The sequence below is a fragment of the Argopecten irradians genome, chromosome 12 (assembly GCF_041381155.1).
Source record: "Argopecten irradians isolate NY chromosome 12, Ai_NY, whole genome shotgun sequence".
Classification (NCBI taxonomy): domain Eukaryota; kingdom Metazoa; phylum Mollusca; class Bivalvia; order Pectinida; family Pectinidae; genus Argopecten; species Argopecten irradians.
The window spans coordinates 28,515,479-28,538,515 of NC_091145.1; the positions used below are offsets into that span (position 1 = coordinate 28,515,479).

General features: G+C 36.0%; 1 protein-coding gene across 7 annotated transcripts in view; it reads left to right on the forward strand.

Annotated features, from left to right (window-relative positions):
* Positions 1-23,037, forward strand: part of LOC138336806 (plasma membrane calcium-transporting ATPase 2-like) — a 135,770-nt gene that overhangs the window by 12,466 nt on the left and 100,267 nt on the right. For 6 of the 7 annotated variants that reach the window (XM_069286393.1, XM_069286387.1, XM_069286394.1 and 3 more), the window contains exon 3: positions 9,560-9,654. The gene's annotated coding sequence lies outside the window, so the exon portion shown is untranslated. Of the gene's footprint in view, positions 1-860; positions 899-9,559; positions 9,655-23,037 lie in introns of those variants that run through there. The other variant, XM_069286389.1, reaches the window with a different exon arrangement.

Consider the following 23,037-nt stretch of genomic DNA (forward strand, 5'->3'; position numbering starts at 1 on the left):
GATTGTCTACAATAATCAATACACATTGACACCAAGTCTCCACAGAATTGGATCTGGTAAAAACACTGTGTTCCAGTATGGGGTTTTGGTGTGGCGGATGGCGAGCTGCTCCTCGAGGAAGCCATCGATTAAATGACTTGGCTTAGTGGCGTATATTTTCTCATCTTCCTGCTGTTTCCTCCCGATTGATTTTAATGATCATTATACATATATTAAAACGCCTGTCACACTAGCTCAGTTACTAGCTGTTGTATCTTGTTTGGTATAAACAAATTGACAGTTAAATCAAGCTCTGCAATTTTCATAGGATCTGTGGTTTTTGTATACTCTATCTTATAGTATATATGCATATTCATAGAATCTGTGGTTTATGTAAACTCATTAAGGGAAGAATCTGTGGTTTTTGTAAACTCTCCCTTTTAACCTATTTCTTGGTGCTCTGCTTTCGTAAATATTGATTATTGATAATGAACGTCTATGTATGTAGCTATAGGTATAACATCCTCAAGATTATAGATTTTTTGAATTCGTATAAAAAAGGCAATGTCATTAAAAATCCTATGTAGTTGTATAATATGATCCAATTTTATCATGTTTTTGAGCCTATCAAATGAACAGCTGGCGGAGAAACTAGAACAATGTTGGGTTCTGTTCATTGTAGTTTTGTACATTGTAATCATTCTATTTTTGTATACCTGGTATGTATATGCGGGTGATGACTTCTGATAAACAATATACACATACCATTTCACCCCCATTACCTCGGCCACTACCAGGCCATCGTAGTGTGCATTTACACACGAGAGACCAATGTGAGTAGCTCACAAGCTCCACTAGGTCAATATTTGTACAGAAAATTCAATATAAAATTGGATTTCTCAGCTCAGTATTAGCTCTGGTAAGTTTACCTGTTTTGTTGAGAGATTTATTTATAGAAGTGTTTGTATCCACCTTTGATATATATACAGCAGTTTAGAGGAATTAAAGCCTAGGGCTTGATCTATTACCAGTTTTAATGTAGCCTCCTTCAAGGCCTGATTTATGTTTGTGACCTATAGGAAATTGTGCACATATTACATGGACCTGTAATTCAAAATTATTTGCATGTTGTTGATATTGTTTAGGTATAGTCTTCAGATTTGATCTTTTATAATTGATGACTACATATAATGCATGTACTTGAACAGCGCTTATTATGATCTTACTTTATGGCTTAAGAATCTGGGTAGGAATTATAATTAAATGAAAATGAAAAAGGAATGTCTTATTTGTAATATTAATTGTGTACTATGTATAACATCTTCATGGTGCAATATTCGGGATGTATTAACCAAAATTCAGTTTGACCAGTCACTTTAAGTTAATCCTTTGTTGCTTCCTTTTTAGCTCGCCTATTCGAAGAATAGGGGGAGCTAATGTTGTCACCCCGGCGTCGGCGTCGGCGTCCCATTTCATGTTAAAGTTTTTGAGCAAGATTCTGTTTCGTCAATTGTTTAAGCATAAGTCATCATAAATGTTTATGATTTTATTTTCCTAATGTGTATGGATGCTGAACGTGATAATACAACCAATTTGGGGCCCTTTAGGGGGTTTTTGAGTCTGTTAATTTGTCATATTTCCATGTTTAAATAGTAAATACTTGAACATCAACTTCTTCTGAATAGGCGAGCTTTGCTGTTCTCCAACAGCCCTTGTTAAAAAGGCACTAGGGTCCTTCTATAGCTACATGTTATCAAGAATGACTAAGATAAAGTGTCCTCTGGAAATTTGATCATGATGGCTTTTGATTGATCCCTTCAGCTTACATCTTTTCTTCTGTTTTTCATTGCCGTTTGGTGTTCTGATGGATCAATTATGTCCCTGTCATGGCAGATTTAGCAAACTCGTGCAGAATGCAGAAAGTTGTATTACAGCCTTGTGAATATAGATATGTGAAATGTTAAAATTTATTAAATGACATGTATGTTTTGATGTAAAATCCTCAAAATGGAATTTCTAATACAGTATTCATATGAATATTGGATTTTTCAGCCGCAGCAGTGACTGCAACTTATAGCTATTGCCAGAAAGTTAAATGAATATATTTGATGCAAAATAATTATTGATTTGATAAGCTATTGACAGATACACACAAGACATATATACATATATAATTACAATTCATACAGCTAACATCTTTTTCACCTCAAAGAGGAAGCATAAAATAATTACTGTATTTGCTGTAATGAGCACCCCCACACCTATAATTGCCCCTCCCATTTTCTGGAGAAGGATTTAAAGTTGTATAAACGCCCCATCCCATGGATTTAACTTTACAGCATGTAATGCCTCTAACATCTGAGCATTTTAACCCATATTACATGAAGTTGAAGTTATTTTGCATGTGAATCACGACAAAATAATGTGTCTTAAAGGGTAAAAAGTATATGCATGAAGAGTAAAAATTTGGCTGGCTATTCTTGTTCACTAATAAATAAGCACCCAGGATTGTTACAAGTTTAAGCGCCCTGGGCACTAACTGAACAAATAAAGTAAATGAAAAAATATAGAAAATATTAGGAACTTATTCAGTAAATGTCTTTTTCGTTTATTTTTTTGTGTGTGAAATTGAAAAAAAAAATGGAGTAAAATGTCTTTGGATTGAACATGCAACAGTGATACTGATGTTAAAAAGGTAAAAAAATTGTTTAAAAAGATTTGAAAGAGAATCTGTGGACAAATTTTTATTGTGTGTTGTTGGAAAGGTCCATTTCAATAGTGAAGGAATCAGACCTTGTTGGCAAGAAATGATGCATGATTTGATGTTCTCATTGTTAACAAACTGACACATAAAAAACCACTTGTTAATTTCTTCATTGTTTTACTGAAATCGTGTAGTGCATATTATGTAACTTCCAGTATACCGGCAAAATTTTAATCATCAAATGGAAGTCAGGTCTAATGTCATATTTTGTGATATGGGCTGGAAATTGATTTAACCAGCAGTGACTGATACAAGTGTTTGAGCATGGCTTTGACTTGGAATCCTGGTTTATGTTAACCTGTCCGATAAGTAGATAGTGAAGGGATGTTGTTCCATTATTTGAATGTTCTGATATCTATATGATGAATGGAATTTCATATTGGGTATAAATTGGAATTGTCAAAATGTCCAAAGTTTCTTTACTGATAATTTGCATACTTCATAGTTTTGATTCACAGATGTTTGGCTTTCATATTATTACTGAATAAATTACTTTCAGGATTTAAGCATGACAAGGCTTAAACTTCTATTTACAGTCCAACCTCTCTATAAAGAGCACCCAATGGACAGTGGAAAACTGATCTTTATGTTGAGGTTGAGGTCCCAAAACAGTCACCACAATCAGGGGAGGCTACCCACGTTTAATGAAATTTATTAATTTAGACATACTGCATCCTCCCAAAACACACAATCAGGGGAGACTACTCATGTTTAATGAAATTTAATAATTTAGACATACTGCATTCTCCCAAAACACATGATCACCACAATCAGGGGAGACTACTCACATTTGATGAGATTTATTAATTCAGACATACTGCGTCCTCCAAAAACACACAACTCACGTTTGGTGAAATTTATTAATTTAGACATACGGCATCCATTCAAAACACACGGTCACCACAATCAGGGGAGACTACTGACATTTAATGAAATTTATTAATTTAGACATACTGCATTCTCCCAAAACACACGGTCACCACAATCAGGGGAGACTACTGACATTTAATGAAATTTATTAATTTAGACATACTGCATACTCCCAAAACACACGGTCACCACAATCAGGGGAGACTACTGACATTTAATGAAATTTATTAATTTAGACATACTGCATACTCCCAAAACACACGGTCACCACAATCAGGGGAGACTACTGACATTTAATGAAATTTATTAATTTAGACATACTGCATACTCCCAAAACACACGGTCACCACAATCAGGGGAGACTACTGACATTTAATGAAATTTATTAATTTAGACATACTGCATACTCCCAAAACACACGGTCACCACAATCAGGGGAGACTACTGACATTTAATGAAATTTATTAATTTAGACATACTGCATTCTCCCAAAACACACGGTCACCACAATCAGGGGAGACTACTGACATTTAATGAAATTTATTAATTTAGACATACTGCATTCTCCCAAAACACACGGTCACCACAATCAGGGGAGACTACTGACATTTAATGAAATTTATTAATTTAGACATACTGCATACTCCCAAAACACACGGTCACCACAATCAGGGGAGACTACTCATATTCGATGAAATTTATTGATTAAGATCAACATAGCTCAGGTTTCAAAATTTTGTACTGGCATAATTTTATCATTCATTTAGTTTAACTGTTGACATATGGTGAAGATTTCAATTTTGCTGGAATTCGAAGCTTACCACCAAGGAAAGAGCCATGCAGGCTAGGGTTGCTCATGCAAACTCCTGTTCATTTGTTGGAGCTAGTAAGCACAGGCAGCAGGATCAATACACAAACTTTCTCTATAAAAGCAAATTTTTAATGTTTGAATTCAGCAAATGCTTTTTTTCCGGTGCAGATAAGGAAGTTAATTTGGCAGCAACCCAAGGAAAATTGTATTATAGTAATGCAGTATGGAAACTGCAAGGACACCATTTTCTGAGGAATTCACAGGGAATGTTGTTAATGACCTAGTGTTCGTGCATCTGAAATTAAAAAGGATAAAAAAAATAAAATCAAAGAACTTATGTGAAATTCTATTAAGAAGTTGTACCGAAAGAAATATAATTTAAAATCAGAATTATTGAGTTATTTCAAAATACGTTAATGACTGAAGGAAAGGAAGCCTGGATATATTTGGTTGTTTCTTTAATGAAATGGTATTTAGTCTAAGGAGAGATAGTGTTTTGAACATTGATGTTTAATTTTTATTTCCCTGTAAGGACTGGTAAGGATTAATGCAGCTGTGTGTTTGATACGATAATATATGTTAAAAGTGACAATATCTCTCTCTTCCTTTAGGAATTCATGTATATTTAACATATGCATACACGTGTTTGATTTTCCCAACTGCGTCAGTATCGCACTTCTAGATATTATGGATCGTTACAAGTGACGTCAGGGTATCGTTTTTTTCTGCAGCTCTATAGAGCTTCTGATTTGATTTCCTCAGTAGGTAATCCAAGCAGAGTTGGTTGAAAATCAGGACTGCTTCGCTGGATATAGATAGTTGAATAATGGTCAAGGGCTGTGTGTGGTAAGTGACTAGCTGGGGAATGCAGAATCAATACCATCCTTTGATAGATGGCCTGCTCATGTTGTTGGCCATACATATCTCACAAGGCGTTTAGTCCACACAAATCATTTCTCTCTATTGGCACTTGATTGCAGTGTAACCAGTCATATTTAGTGTTGTATGTCTAGTTTATTCTATCATATTTGGTTGGGAATGTTATGTTTATTCTGTCATATTTGGTGTTGTATGTCTAGTTTATTCTGTCATATCTAATGTATTATGTCTAGTTCATTCTGTGATATTTGGTATTCTATCATATTCGGTGCGGAATGTCAGGTTTCTTCTGTCATATTTGGTGTTGTATGTCTAGTTTAACTTATCATATTTGGTTGGGAATGTCTTGTTCATTCTGTCATATTTGGTGTTGTATGTCTAGTTTATTTTATCATATTCCGTCGGGAATATCATGTTCATTCTGTCATATTTGGTGTAGAATGTCTTGTTCATTTTGTCATATTTGGTGTGGTATGTCTAGTTTATTTTATCATATTCCGTCGGGAATATCATGTTCATTCTGTCATATTTGGTGTAGAATGTCTTGTTCATTTTGTCATATTTGGTGTGGTATGTCTAGTTCATTCTGTAATATTCGGTGGGGAATATCTAATTTATTCTGTCATATTTGGTGTGGTAGGTCTAGTTTAGCCTGTCATGTTTAGAGTTGTTTGTCTATCTATATGTATATAGTTCATTCTGTCATATTTGATTTTGTGTGTTTATTCAATCAGATTAAGTGTTATATGCATAGTTTATCCAATTATATTTGGTGTTGTATGAAGGAGACAGATGTTGTTTGTTAAGAAATTTATTTACTAACCAGAATTGGTAATGCATTGCAAGCTATTTAACTGACAATGTTTGATGAGAGACAAAGGTTCTAGTTTGTGCTTTCAGTTACAAAAACACTTACAAATCAACATTTATTTGTTAACCATTATGCTAATATCTTTGCAAGAGTTGTCACCCTTACTCTTTTAATTTCCTGACAGAAATTGTCATCAGCATGTCAAATCTAAGTTTATGAATGAATCATCAGGGATTTTATTGCGACTGGTGCTGATGTTGATATGGTAATGTAGAGCTTTCTCGTTACACTTGATGAGATGTAAGTTGAGGCTTTCCTGTAGTGGCCTTGATTGAGAAGCAGTAGCAGATCTGCGGATCCTGTCCGGGACCATTTAACGTATCTCAATGTGTCCGTTGCTTGGAGACACGGCAGATCTTTTGATTCACTAATTTCATGCATCCATGTATATTGCACCAATTGCTTTGATTTATTCATCAAATGAAATTTGCTTATTCTCTTGGGAATGACATTTATTCTTCAATGTTCAGACAAATTTGTCTGATTGCGATTGGTGGTTCAGTCTGTGTATTCTGAGCCGAGACGGTTCATTGCTTGTAAGATCGTGGATATTTCAGTTCCGATATCCCAAAGTTACCACGGAATCAATCCTTTTTAGCCCATTTTCTGTGCGACTTACCTGACCATCATGATTTAGCTATTTATATTACAGGGACTTGCGGCCACAGCTTGTCCTCGATCAATAAAACAATAGAGTCAGGAGGCAAACTGATGGTCCATGTTAGCTGTGTGCCCAGATGAAGAGGCTACTGTATGATATATTTACTCAGTATATCAAAGGACTAGGCAAGCACACTATTTTGTGTCAGATTCTTCTACGCTCAGGACTATAACATGTAGGACTTTTCATAGTAATATGACTCCATAGATTCCTGGAATATTTTCATGACATGCCTTTCATGCTCATAATTCAAAATTATCTTCTTCACTTCTAAAATACACAAAATATTAGAAAGTAAACCTCCTAAAATACTTAAAATTAAATCCACAAAACACCTGCAACTGTAATAAATCAAATCCATATAACAAGTTGCCTGTATTGGAGACCAATAAAAACACTGTTACAAACTTTTAATCTAAATTGATGAAAGTCGTTGGTTGCTAATAAGACTGTTGTGGTAAGTGCAGAAAGGATTTGATGAGAAACTTTTTAAACTTTGTCAATAAAGTAAAATGTCAATGTAGTTTCTAATTTTAGGTAAAGGATGCGCTTGTTCCTTGAAGTGCCTAATTTTAGACATAAAGTACGACACTAAACCGACAACAGTACACAGCTGGTGTTCTCAAGTCGCTGGGTTAACCAGACTGTACCTGTACATCTGCTGATATGGAAATGAGGAGGTGGAGGCTATTTTTTTATGCTAATTGACAAACAACCTTGGCAAGCCTGACAGTAGATGATCCCGTCGTCACTTGTACTCATCGCGGTGCTAGTGAAGTGTTGGTTATCCAGTCTAATTCTTTTTATAGAAACATGCATCATAATCAAGGTGTATTGGCCAATGAGGACAATATATAAATTGACAATCGGATCTCAATAGGACTTTCACTTTTGTTCTGCCCCTTATGATAATGGTGTTATGGATGTGGATAAAAGGGTATAATTTCCCTAATGTATACTTTCCACCATATACATATACACATTTGTCAATTGTGTGGGAGATTTGATTACAATTTTAAATCCCTGATGCATATATGCCACAGATGTTTCCTTATATATATATACATTTATGTTGTTTGCAATTAGTTACACAGACCCAGTATAATGTAATGTCATAAAGGAGATACAAGTTATGAATACAAAATTGATAAAGTTTGATTGAAAGGAAACCTTGATATATTTGACTTTAATTGATAAATGCTATTAAAAATGTATGATTTGTCTTTATAACTACACTTCTTCACAACTTTTCAAAAGTTTTATGTAAGAACTTATGATAACATTATACAACTGGTTCATTTGTTCTGAATAGTATTATGAGTGCAAATGATTTGTCATCAAAATGACCAAATCAATATAAAATTGCAAAGGATGGCTGTTTTCCATTAGATTTGATGCATTTGCTTTAATGATGTTTAAGTGATCAGGATCTGACCAGCACATTATACATGAAGCTCAGAATTCCAGATGTTGTCATGGCTACAGGTGTTCGTGTCTACTTTCACTTTACCCACACTACCATGTTTTTAATGTCCCAAGATGTTGCATGTTGACATTGTATTTTACATCGCAACATGCTTCACACAATTTTATAATTAACAGTTGTTACACTTTGATACCTTATTGAGTGCCAATGTATGGCAAGGTCAAGGACATTCTAAATACAGCTTTATGTGCTATGTTAGTGGTTAACAGCTCTAATGTTGTAATGTTATGTGTAAGAAATATGCTCAGATTAAAATATTATTTTAAGTTGCATTCAATAACATATATTATATGTTGGTTTGTGGAATATTCTGAAGAAATTAAGATATTAAATATGTTTGGAGTATGAAGTTTGCCGACTTGTTATACGATAGTAGAGGAAGTAAAAATGATAACATTGACATTGAAGGAAGTAAAGGACTCTGATATCCTAAGCTGGCATGTGTTTATATGTAGCAAAAAAAAAATCATGTCAATGTTGGGCCATATATTTTCTATCCTTTTATTGTGTCGGAATGCACTGCTTTAATTCATATGATAACAGACTTGTTTGACTTATAAGTAAGATATCTGAACTAATTTTCAAAAAACACACACATACAGCTTGCCTAAAACTTGTGCAAGCATTTGCTGAATTTATACGCAAAAGTCTCGAAACTTTGTCCATGCACACAAGTTTTCAATGATCTCATCAACATTCTACACCTTATTTAAGCAAATAACGGAGTGCTTAATGAACTTATTCCAAAGTTACACATAGGTATCAGATTTCTGCCATTGTTCTTTGATACAGCGTAGAATTGTTAAGGTATTTACTGGGCTTTAAATGGAAGTGTCCACTCCAACAACAAACAGACAAACTTACATCTTATACGAAGTAGCAGAGAAATATACATACAGAATCTTACATGTTAAACCCATATAGACTGATGAACTGCTGTTTGCATTAAAGTTGAAAACTTGTATAAAAGTGCCTTATGATTAATATTACAGTACAGGTGATGTATGGGCTGAGCACTTCACTGTGACGTTAATGCTATTGTAGGCAGAGGAGTGTTTTATATGCAGTCTATTACACAGTATAAAGTATAAAGCTGAAGAACAAAGTAAATTACATGGTATACCTGTAACCGACCCATGTACATGGTCTTCCATCTTTTAGATTTTACATCTGATATGCTGTTTCTAAAGACAAAAACCTCTACCAATGAAAATAATGGTTTGTTCTTTTGTTTACAGGTACGCTGGTGTCTTAGGGTGAAACAGACTGGTAGGGTTCTTCTGTCCTGCTGGGGTGACCAGGGGTCACTGTACTGACCAAACATATTGTCGATGTAAGTAAATATTGATTATTACCCTATTGTATTCACATTGATTGGATCAGCAGCTTTTGTCTCTGTTTGATTGAGTGTACTAATTGATTATTTATTGGTATAAGCTGTTTCCCTAGGTATGCTAAAAAAATAAAAATTGGGGCATCATTTAAATTACTTTTGTGTAGGACTATAATCCTTTATTGGGCTCCTAACCTCATCTCCTGCAAAACCAGTCGTCTAATCGTCCTGCTCTTTCCCCCCTCCCTTATGTGAATCCTTGCCCCCTGAACTCTGACCACCAACCAGCCCCAGTTTTCTATAAGCAGCCCTACCCCCTGTCAATTTCCTATATAAGTATATAGCCCCTACCCATAATACACCTGCCCCCAGTACCCCTTCCAACTCTCTATAAGCAACCCATACCCCCTTTTAGTCTCCTGTACATGTATCCACATATAGCTATAAGCCACTGAGTTAGATTACAGATCATGTATGTGAAATATCCATTGATCTGTCCACCATGTGTTGGAGTATATTGTCAATTATAATGCTGGTTAGTAAAGTTGTTCAGCCTTTCTGTATATAACCTTGGCTCTTGGTTAGTAAGGTAGTTCAGCCTTTCTGTATATAACCTTGGCTCTTGGTTAGTAAGGTTGTTCAGCCTTTCTGTATATAACCTTGGCTCTTGGTTAGTAAGGTTGTTCAGCCTTTCTGTATATAACCTTGGCTCTTGGTTAGTAAGGTTGTTCAGCCTTTCTGTATATAACCTTGGCTCTTGGTTAGTAAGGTTGTTCAGCCTTTCTGTATATAACCTTGGCTCTTGGTTAGTAAGGTTGTTCAGCCTTTCTGTATATAACCTTGGCTCTTGGTTAGTAAGGTAGTTCAGCCTTTCTGTATATAACCTTGGCTCTTGGTTAGTAAGGTAGTTCAGCCTTTCTGTATATAACCTTGGCTCTTGGTTAGTAAGGTGTTCAGCCTTTCTGTATATAACCTTGGCTCTTGGTTAGTAAGGTTGTTCAGCCTTTCTGTATATAACCTTGGCTCTTGGTTAGTAAGGTTGTTCAGCCTTTCTGTATATAACCTTGGCTCTTGGTTAGTAAGGTAGTTCAGCCTTTCTGTATATAACCTTGGCTCTTGGTTAGTAAGGTAGTTCAGCCTTTCTGTATATAACCTTGGCTCTTGGTTAGTAAGGTAGTTCAGCCTTTCTGTATATAACCTTGGCTCTTGGTTAGTAAGGTTGTTCAGCCTTTCTGTATATAACCTTGGCTTTTGGTTAGTAAGGTTGTTCAGCCTTTCTGTATATAACCTTGGCTCTTGGTTCTGTATATAACCTTGGCTCTTGGTTAGTAAGGTAGTTCAGCCTTTCTATATATAACCTTGGCTTTTGGTTAGTAAGGTTGTTCAGCCTTTCTGTATATAACCTTTGCTCTTGGTTAGTAAGGTAGTTCAGCCTTTCTGTATATAACCTTGGCTCTGGGTTAGTAAGGTAGTTTAGCCTTTCTGTATATAACCTTGGCTATTGGTTAGTAAGGTAGTTCCGCCTTTCTGTATATAACCTTGGCTTTTGGTTAGTAAGGTTGTTCAGCCTTTCTGTATATAACCTTGGCTCTTGGTTTGTAAGGTTGTTCAGCCTTTCTGTATATAACCTTGGCTCTTGGTTAGTAAGGTTGTTCAGCCTTTCTGTATATAACCTTGGCTATTGGTTAGTAAGGTAGTTCCGCCTTTCTGTATATAACCTTGGCTTTTGGTTAGTAAGGTTGTTCAGCCTTTCTGTATATAACCTTGGCTCTTGGTTAGTAAGGTTGTTCAGCCTTTCTGTATATAACCTTGGCTCTTGGTTAGTAAGGTTGTTCAGCCTTTCTGTATATAACCTTGGCTCTTGGTTAGTAAGGTAGTTCAGCCTTTCTGTATATAACCTTGGCTCTTGGTTAGTAAGGTTGTTCAGCCTTTCTGTATATAACCTTGGCTCTTGGTTTGTAAGGTTGTTCAGCCTTTCTGTATATAACCTTGGCTCTTGGTTAGTAAGGTAGTTCCGCCTTTCTGTATATCACCTCAGCCCTTTTTTGGGGATTTTTAGGTCACCTGAGACGAAGTCTCAATTGACCTATTCTAATCGCCTTTTGTCCGTCGTCATGCGTCCTCCTTCGTATGTCCGTAAACAATTTACATTTTCGACTTCTCCAAAACTGCTAAAGCAATTTCAATAAAATTTTGCACAAACCTTCTAAGGCATAAGGCCAATCAAAATTGTGAATTATGTGGTCCCCACCCCCCAGGGAGCTATGGGAGGGGCCAAAAGGGGTAAAATTGACTAAAATTTCAAAATCTTCTTCTCCACTCACAGATGTGATGGAATTAAATACTCTTCATAGATAGAAAGGTCCTAAGGTCCTTTTAAGGTCCTTTTGTGAATTATAAGACCTTTTTGAGTATTATTTGATCATTTGTAATAGGAAATGAGTCGAATATTGTCAGAATTATCAGTAAGAGATGGCCATTAAATCCTATTAACCAATTTTCCATGACTGACCCCCAGGGGCCTTATGGGTGGGGTCAAATAGGCTAAAACATCAAAAATCTTCTTCTGAAATTCTGGAACTGGTAGAATCAAATACTCTGCATAGATGGAAAGGTCTTACGTCCTTTACAAAAATTGTTAATAATATGACCCTGGGGTCTCATGTTTCCCTCTGGGGAGGGGGTCAAGTTTACATTAGTTTATATAGGAAAAACACATTTAGGAACATTATTTGCCTATTTTTAGCCCACCATCATCAGATGGTGGGCTATTCAAATCGCTTTTTGTCCGTGGTCCGTCCGTCCTTCCGTCCGTCCTTCCGTCCGTCCGTCCGTTAACAATTCTTGTTATCGCTATTTCTCAGAAAGCACTGAAGGGATCTTTCTCAAATTTCATATGTAGGTTCCCCTAGGGCCCTAGTTGTGCATATTGCATTTTGGGACCAATCGGTTAACAAGATGGCCGCCAGGCAGCCATCTTGGATTTTGATACTTAAAGTTTGTTATCGCTATTTCTCAGAAAGTACTGAAGAGATCTTTCTCAAATTTCATATGTAGGTTCCCCTAGGGCCCTAGTTGTGCATATTGCATTTTGGGACCAATCGGTTAACAAGATGGCCGCCAGGCAGCCATCTTGGATTTTGATACTTAAAGTTTGTTATCGCTATTTCTCAGAAAGTACTGAAGGGATCTTTCTCAAATTTCATATGTAGGTTCCCCTAGGGCCCTAGTTGTGCATATTGCATTTTGGGACCAATCGGTTAACAAGATGGCCGCCAGGCAGCCATCTTGGATTTTAATACTTAAAGTTTGTTATCGCTATTTCTCAGAAAGTACTAAAGGGATCTTTCTCAAATTTCATATGTAGGTTCCCCTAGGGCCCTAGTTGTGCATATTGCATTTTGGGACCAATCGGTTAACAAGATGGCCGCCAGGCAGCCATCTTGGATTTTAATACTTAAAGTTTGTTATCGCTATTTCTCAGAAAGTACTGAAGGGATCTTTCTCAAATTTCATATGTAGGTTCCCCTAGGGCCCTAGTTGTGCATAATGCGTTTTTGGATCGATCGGTCAACAAAATGGCCGCCAGGCAGCCATCTTGGATTTTGATAGTTAAAGTTTGTTATCGCTATTTCTCACAAAGTACTGAAGGGATCTTTCTCATATTTCATATGTAGGTTTCCCTAGGGCTCTTGTTGTGCATAATGCGTTTTTGGATCGATCGGTCAACAAAATGGCCGCCAGGCTGCCATCTTGGAATTTGATAGTTAAAGTTTGTTATCGCTATTTTCTCACAAAGTACTGAAGGGATCTTTCTCATATTTCATATGTAGGTTTCCCTAGGGCTCTTGTTGTGCATAATGCGTTTTTGGATCGATCGGTCAACAAAATGGCCGCCAGGCTGCCATCTTGGAATTTGATAGTTAAAGTTTGTTATCACTATTTCTCAGAAAGTATTGAATGAATCTGTCTCAAATTTCATATATAGGTTCCTCTATGGCCCTAGTTGTGCATATTTCGATTTGGGACCGATCGATTTACAAGATGGCCGCCAAGGAGCCATCTTGGATTTTGATAGTTGAAGTTTGTTACTGCTATTTCTCAGAAAGTACTGAAGCGATCTGTCTCAAATTTTATATGTAGTATGTTTGCAAAAGTTTGAAAAGCAGAGAAAAGATCCCTCTTTCCATTGTCAGACATAGATCATTCTTTGGTGGGCGCCAAGATCCCTCTGGGATCTCTTGTTTATAGGAAATTAGTCAAACTGGGTTAGAATTATTAGTCTGAAATAGCATTTTAACATCATATCCATAATGGTCATGGCCGACCCCCAGGGGCCAGAGGGGCGGATCCATAAGGGGTCAAAATGGTAATTTCAAAAATCTTCTTTTTGAATTCACAGATTTGATGGAACCAGATACTCTTGATAGATTGGAAGGTCTTATGGCCCTTTACAAAAATTTGTAAATTTCATGGCCCTGGGATCTCAGATTTTCCCCTGGGGAGGGGGTCAAATTTAATATAGTTTATATAGGAAAAACACATTTAGGAACATTATTTGCTTAGTTTTCATAGGAAATTAGTCAGTCTGGGTTAGAATTATTAGCCTGAGATAGCATTTTAACATCATATCCATATTGGTCCTGGTCGACCCCCAGGGGCCAGAGGGGTTGGGCCAAAAGGGGTCAAAATGGATAACATTTCAAAAATCTTTCTTCTGAATTCACAGATTTGATGGAACCAAATAATCTTCACAGATTAAAAAGTCAAATTTATAAAATCACTGACTGACTTCAAGGGCCTGATGGGCAAATATATAGTGTTTACATGCATGTTTTTGTTTCATTCTGTATCTGAATTCAGGTGACCGTTAAGGCCCATGGGCCTCTTGTTTGACATAAATCTTGTAGATAATCTAAAGCAGGAACAGTTACCTAACTGCAGCCAAGGAAAGTGCTTTCAGGTATGCAATAAAGGAAAAATAAGCTAATTACATTTTCGCCTGTACCACTCGGGTGAATGTGAAGGAATGGGGAAAACGGGCTGAGCTTAAATTCTTTACCGTGTGTTGAAGTAGTAGAGGTAGAATGGTAAGGCAGTCGCTAAGGGTAGCTGAGGAACTGAGGACACATGTTAGTAGTAAAGGTGAAGTATGGAGGGCAGTACAAGCTGGGGCCACCACATATATGATTTATGCTGACAGCTGTGATCATCTCCTCCTTTAATCTACCATGATAAACTAGTACAGTATTAGTACAGCACTCTCCAGGTCAAGATGATGGAGCTAGTAAAAGTCACCTGACTATATATATATTATCCTTGGTTTATAGTCAGCAAGATAATTTCTTTGCTGGGATTAGATTGGTTTACATGAATAATTTTTTTTCAAAATTATACAGATGCTTTACTTTCTTTAAACTTGACCATACTTTTGGCTTTACCGTTATAGTTTATTCAAGTTGTGTGGGTTCTGATGTCAGATTTAAAACACATTTATAAATAAGGTATAAGAAATCGTACTTTAAACATCAGGTGTTGGGTAATGTGGGGACAATTCATATTTCTTGTACAGAGTTATGTTTGTAGTGACAGCTGGTCCTAATGTTATTCTATATGGAGTCAGTCAATCAAAGGGACATAACTCTCAATTGATTGGCATGTTATCCTCAATTGACCTTTGACTTCTACAAAACTATATTTCGTACTACCTAGAATGAGAGCTGATGTTTCAGTAATGCATTTGTGGCCAATTATTATAAGATGAGTAGAATTATAACGGAGTAGAATTTTGAACTGTGAAGTGGATTAGTGTAAGTGTTTACTCAGTTGTATTGATTGTGCCTGGTTAACCAAGCTGGTGTCAGTATGTGTGTATAGGCTTCATACCGTGTAGGTGGAACACTGATGTAATTATCAATGTGTGTGTAACAGTCACAAACTGACGACACCTTATATATTTTATAAAATATTAAATTAACTTTAACATTAACATCAAAGTTAATGATAAGAAGTATATATAAGGCTGGTGAGTGAGACTGTGATATTGCAACACACAGACTTTGTGTAGCGGTGGTTTTAGACTTTGTTTGTGGGGGTGTATGTCTGTATGTAAACAACTTCCTCGGGTGAATGAGTTTGTATAATACACTACAACTTTGCTATACTTATCAGATTAACATAGGTCTAATAGATTTTAATCTTATCACTAGCATTCATGCTATAGTGCTATAGAAACATATTGTTAACATGGAAATGAAGACAGTGTTATCTAGTTGTCTGGTTTATAAAGGTGTCAATATTATACAGGGTTACATAGAAATGTATACAGTGGGGCCTAGGTGTCTGGTCTATACAGGTGCCCAGATTATACAGGGTTACATAGAATTATATACAGTTGGACCTAATTATCTGGTTTATACAGGTGTCCAAATTATACAGGTTACATAGAAATGTATACAGTGGGGCCTAATTATCTAGTTTATACAGGTGTCCAAATTATACAAGGTTACATAGAAATGTATACAGTGGGGCCTAGTTGTCTGGTTTATACAGGTGTCCAGATTATACAGGGTTACATAGAAATGTATACAGTGGGGCCTATAGTTGTCTGGGTTATACAGGTGTCCAGATTCTACAGGGTTACATAGAAATGTATACAGTGGGGCCTATAGTTGCCTGGATTATACAGGTGTCCAGATTCTACAGGGTTACATAGAAATGTATACAGTGGGGCCTAGTTGTCTGGTTTATACAGGTGTTCAGATTATACAGGGTTACATAGAAATGTATACAGTGGGGCCTATAGTTGCCTGGATTATACAGGTGTCCAGATTCTACAGGGTTACATAGAAATGTATACAGTGGGGCCTAGTTGTCTGGTTTATACAGGTGTTCAGATTATACAGGGTTACATAGAAATATATACAGTGGGGCCTAGTTGTCTGGTTTATACATGTGTCCAGATTATACAGGGTTACAAAGAAATGTATACAGTGGGGCCTAGTTGTCTGGTTTATACAGGTGTCCAAATTATACAGAATTTTGTAGAAATTAACCTTTTCTTATTTGTAAGATAGATATTTACAAATATGTCATTTGATAATGGGAAATTCAATTGAACAGTAGTGGAATATTAGATTCATCCTTAGCTTCTACAGAAAACGCTCAATTATAAGTAAGGAAAGTCATTACATATTATAACATTGAAATTTCTTCTTGTTTCAATTTTAGTTTGAATGATTTTAATACAAATCAAAAACTCTTAGAAAGTTAGAATTGAAAGATCAGATTTGAAATTTGATGAAATGTTTAAGATGGTGAATTACATTCCTGCATTGTTATGATGTTACATATTTACATAAGATTGAGACTCAGCAGCTGTTGCATTGGTCAATCATCAGTAAACAGTTTCCATGGCTTATTTCAAGGGTACATCAAATTGTATGTAAGGATACCTGCATGTTGATTTACACATTTTAATCTGATACTCTACATCAAACAGTGAAGTTTTAAACTTCCATTGTTATATTGTTTGGTGATAAAATCTTTTCAGTGAGAGCAAACTTTAACTCCTGGATGAAGAGGCTGGGTGTTGTTTCCTGATTTCAATTTTAGCACCTTTCTTAGAGTTATCTCCCTTGTATCCTGTAGTAATGTATGCATGCCATAATTTTGATCAACTTGTCCTAAAATCTACCAGGATAGTCCAAGCTGTATTAATTGAAGTTCTGCACAAATGAGTCTTTTAAATTGATATAACATTAGAATCAATGTTTTCTTTACCTATAATAATGAAAATCTAATATGTATATTATCTATGTACATCATACAACAATCTAGCACACTACTACTATCCACTTAATTCTTGTAATTTCATCCGTTGGCTGCAGCATTCAGTGTTTACAGACACAGGCTCTAAATATCAAGGAGCTGGCTTAAAGCTCATTATCATTGTGGTGAGTGGGAGTCATGCCTGGATATCTGCCAAATATGTAATTGTGAGAGAAATTTTTTGTTCCTAATTTCTCTATGTGTTGTAATCAAGTTTGTAATTATGTTTAATTTCTTTACGGATCATTATTTCCGGATATTGTTCTCGTTACTATGTTTACACAATGTCGGCACGTTTATGGCGATAAGTAGAATCTTGATAAGGTGCTGGAATCAAGCCCAGTATTAACATAGGCTTGCATGAAAAATGATTCTATGATAATAGGTTTCATCTGTTTTTGAAGGATAGGATATTGTTCTTCCACTTCAGTTTGTATGCTAGTACAGTCAAACCTGTCTATAAAGGCCACCCGAGGGACAGAGGGAAAATTGTCTTATAGCCAGGTGGTCTATATACACAGGTTAAATTGTGTTGAAAATGGTCATTTGGGACACCAAAAAAGTGGTTTTCTTAAGCAGGTTGTCTTTATATAGAGGTGGTTGTAAAGGCAAGTTTTACTGTACCTTATTCATAATCACTTAATGTTAAACCAGCTTTAGCGATCACCTCTGTATAAAGACCACCTGTTTATGAAGACCACTTCATAGTTTGACCTGTATATTAGGACCACTTCGCTTTAAAAACATTTATTCTTCGTTCCTTTGGTTGTTTTTGTAGACAAGATTGACTGTATCTTTGTTCAAGGTATAAAATCATATTATTTCAAAAATAACATAAAAAATTAGTAGGATTTACCAGGAGCTAAGTATTTTGGAAAAAGTTCAACATTTCTACATAGAAAATTTTCAATCACATAGGTTTTGACAATAAAAATAGAAAACTGTTATTGAGTGTGCCCTTTCGGAGAAATATCAGTTTATTCAGTTTTTGATTTAACTAATCACTTCTGATGTGTTCACAGTAAAAAAATTAATCTGGGTGTTAAACTGTTCTAAATTTAATCAAAGAATTGCTAGAATTCTACAGGGTAAAAGAAAATCAAATTCAGCGGTGTAGTTGATGATGACTACGGTGGGAACAGCAAGGAAGACCCGACGATAAACAGCTATTGATTAGGAACGTATTGGCTACCAGCTTCGATTCAGAATACAAAATTCCACATAACAGTGAGGCGAGTGACTGAAATACAAATATGGCATTTAATGCTGTTTATGGATAGTAAATCCAAAATATTATTTCCATTGTCTTAGATTATGTAGTTTTATGTCCATCCACTCTCTATAAAATAGATACACATAAGGTCTGTGTGTAGATTGAATCATGATTCAGCATAGGTCTGGAATTCTATATATAGTGATAATACTTCAATGTTTTCTGAAATATTTTACTATATATAGTGATATAACTATGCATTTGATATTATTATTAAATTTGTGATAATATCTCCATTCACTTCAAAAACCTTATATAGAAACGCAATGGGATATATTTATAGCTCCACATGTATTAATGATATACATATGAAACTCGACTGCTACCAGGTATTTCCAAGAATAAATCTAGGTCATGCTGGGATTTGCAATCCTGACAAGGAGCATGGAAGCAAGTTAGGTAACATTACTATGTAAGCACCGCATCACGAGACTCGTTTCAACGATCTGGTCGACTGATCAAGTTCGGCAAAAGAAAATATCAATACCAGTTAGACGTAGTGATGCTTCGGTCTTGTAGCGAATAGAGTGTAATGCAATTTCCCTGCTGCTATGGTTCAAATCAAATCGCAGAAAATCTATAAATTCTCATATCTGCTTGTACATCAGAAAATACAAGATAGGATGTTTGCATGAGACTGTTATATGTTAAATGTCATAGGTCGCCGATTTGAGTGAACACTTTTTGTTGGTTATGTATGGACAAGGGGCCCAAGCTCTATAGATTCATGGCGGGAACATCTCTAAATTGACTGGAAGAAAGGGTGAATATGGTGGGCATTTAGAAATCAATATCTTTTACTATAGAATTTTTGGTTAGGACTGTTTTATTACAATCTGGTACAAATTATATCACAGGGCTGAAAAACACTTATGATTTCGCTATTCAACCATTTTGTGATATCCAGTACAGAAAATGGGAAATTGCTTGCTAAATGGGTATAACTTGTATTAAACTTGGAAATGAAACATTTTGTCTATTCTAACAAAAATGTCTTGATATTGTTCCAGCTCATGAGGAAAATTTGGTGGTTATGATTAGGTGAGATTCGGCCATCATGACTTGGAGGGATTTGGTTAGCATATGTATTAATAATCAATAGAATGAAGTTAATCTAGTTTATGATGACAGTATTAAGTTGGAACTACCATGCCATAAACGGGGTTTTCAATTCTCCCATGTTTAAACGAGACGACGTTTTTATTAGCCGTTTGTGGTTCCTGCTCAGTGCTTTTCTGAGTAAAACTCTTTTTACATTGATTGGAAGAAGATGAAACTGAATGGGTATTTTGTTTTATAGTTTACAGAATAAAATGAATGTTTGTCCCTGGTATAAAGCCTAAGATATGTTTAGTTATTTGTGTGTTGTAAATTTCCGCTTTCAGAATTAACGGCCAACAACAAAACCAATCATCATGGAGGCAATAGTTGTTTTTTCTTTAAGGTTAATGCAAAGGGTCGTTACTTTTTTTTAGGATAAAGAAATTAAATTTATTGTTGTAGAAGTGTGAAGGTGACGCGAGTCTCGCCAGTGATGTGTTCCCAAGGAAACTCAGTGTCGCATATGGTGATAATGTAGTTTTTGAGCAGACACTGTAATTGCTGTAATTGTCAAGCAAAGACAAAATTAGAACACAAATTTCAAGAGTTCTAGCAGGTGTAATTTTGTACTTGTGCATTTTCCAGGGTTCTGTAGGAGATTGGCATTTTAAAGGTTACATTGTGAGAATATTGAATTTTCCATGCATGTTGGTGAAATGTTCTGAAATGTCATTCTCTGTTAAAGAGGTATCTCAGAAGACATTGCCAGACTCCTTACAATGATTCCTTGCTGTTGTTCAATTTGATTGGTGGGTTAATTACCATGGGCATTGCCCAGGTTTCCATGGCTTCGTTGTAGTAGCTGGTGACTATCTCACTAGGTGGTGGGTGAAATTTTTATAACAGTATTTTAGTGAGCTATGAGTGGTTGATGAATTAACAATCCATTATGCAATAACATGCATTTCTTGTTGCCTTGTGTTGATTTGCAACAGATGAAACACAGGCTTGTTTATTCTTCCCAGTAGAGCACTGTCTATTGAATTGATGAACCAGAAAACCGTTATGTTGCAAAGAGTCAGGCAACATTGATTTTGAAGCTCAGAGGTGAATTTACCACCTGAAGGCATGGGGGTGTCTATTTACACAAGTCTGGAGGTGAACTTGGGAAAGAGGAAATCTCCTTTTGAGTGATGGAGAATTATTAAAGTTTAATTATCTATCCAGATTTGTAGCAGTGTATCTGACACCCCTACCACTGGAGTTCTGAATGATGCATGACCATGTGACTGGAAGCCCAGGATGCAAAACTCTAAAGTGGCTATCCATTTTATATCTAGGGTTTATTCATTGGTTGTGTCTGGTTTTCAGACTTATCATGTCCGCATGATTTTCTTTTAAAGATGACTTTGTGTTCAGATCTGTTAAGACCATTGTATAAGTATTATTTGCAATAAAGTCTACAATGTTGCTATTTCTGGAAAAATACTCTTGCTATTGGTGTTGTTACATAGTTTGGCACTTTATATATATATATTTGGAAATGCTTTAAATTTTCAAAGTCACGGACACTGTAGAACTCATGCTGAATTCTGCCTGTAGAACTCATGCTGAATTCTGCCTGTAGAAATCATGCTGAATTCTGCCTGTAGAACTCATGCTGAATTCTGCCTGTAGAACTCATGCTGAATTCTGCCTGTAGAACTCATGCTGAATTCTGCCTGTAGAAACTCATCCTGAATTCTGCCTGTAGAACTCATGCTGAATTCTGCCTGTAGAACTCATGCTGAATTTCTGCCTGTAGAACTCATGCTGAATTCTGCCTGTAGAACTCATGCTGAATTCTGCCTGTAGAACTCATGCTGAATTCTGCCTGTAGAACTCATGCTGAATTCTGCCTGTAGAACTCATGCTGAATTCTGCCTGTAGAACTCATGCTGAATTCTGCCTGTAGAACTCATGCTGAATTCTGCCTGTAGAACTCATCCTGAATTCTGGCTATATAAGGAAGAACAACATACAAGTTGTGATCTGTCTTCCTGTCTGAAACGCATTTCTTCTTCAGTACAAAATCAAAAAAAGAATTGATTGTGCCAGCATTTTCTAAATATAGTGTTGGGATTATACCTTTGGGAAGAGCAATTGTGCGGTGATTATAACAATGAAAGGTGGGAGGTAAAATAAATCAATCTCACTTCTGCACAGAAATAAATCATGTTTCTACATTATGGTTGATGGAGTCAGAACTCTTGTCATCATGTTACTGATGCCTCGCCAACATGGACATTGATCGGAGACCAGCCAGGCTTCTGCAAAATGGAAAATCAGTGTCTGTGGATCAAACAGGGAAACAGAGAGTTTGTGTCAATGCTTTAGGTTATCATGAAAAGGAAAATGGAGGGTTTGTTTCTTACATTATGTTGGATGTTTTTTTACAGGAAATCATTCTAAGGGTTTGAGTTTACAAGTTACTGTGATTGCTTGTATAAAAGGATGGAGGATTTCCTATAACGCTTAAGGTTGATAGGGTATTTGATACCAGGGAATAGAGAGGAATGCATCTTAATATGGTGTATTAGAACAGGAAAATGGAGGGTTTGTGTCTTCGAGCATTCTGATATGTCTTTTGAATGGAACAAGGAAGGTCTGTGTCATGTTGTGCAGATTTTGAAGTGATTTTGCACAAGAAAAATTAAGGGTTTGTGTCTTGCAAGATCCTGATGTATCTTGTAATGGAAAGGGAAGGTTTGTGTCTTGTAGTTGTTGATGTGTCTTATAGGGGGAATAGAATTTATATGTGTCTTAAGACATCCCAAAATGTCTTTGTATAGGGAAATGTAGGGTTTATGTCTGATATCAAGCTTATGTGTCTACACAAGGAAATGGAGGGTCTTAAGACATGTTGAAGTAGAATGAACAGGGAAATAGGAAGATATATGTTTCAGACGTTGAATTTTTGAATATTTTGACTTGCCAACACGCTTGTTCAGTTACAGTGCCAGATTATTTGGCATCAGCTATGTAGGTTTATATATTCTCTAACAACAGTCTGTGTGAGAACTACATTGTTTTGCCAACTGGCACATCTCTATATGTCATAATTATTTTTAAAGTTGAGTATGTGTTCACATAATGTAGTCCCAATTGTTTCTTATCTACTGCACCTCAGGGCTGGAATGCCTACCACATTAAACCTGTAACTGCCAAAGGATATATATTTAATCTAAAAATCAATTCAT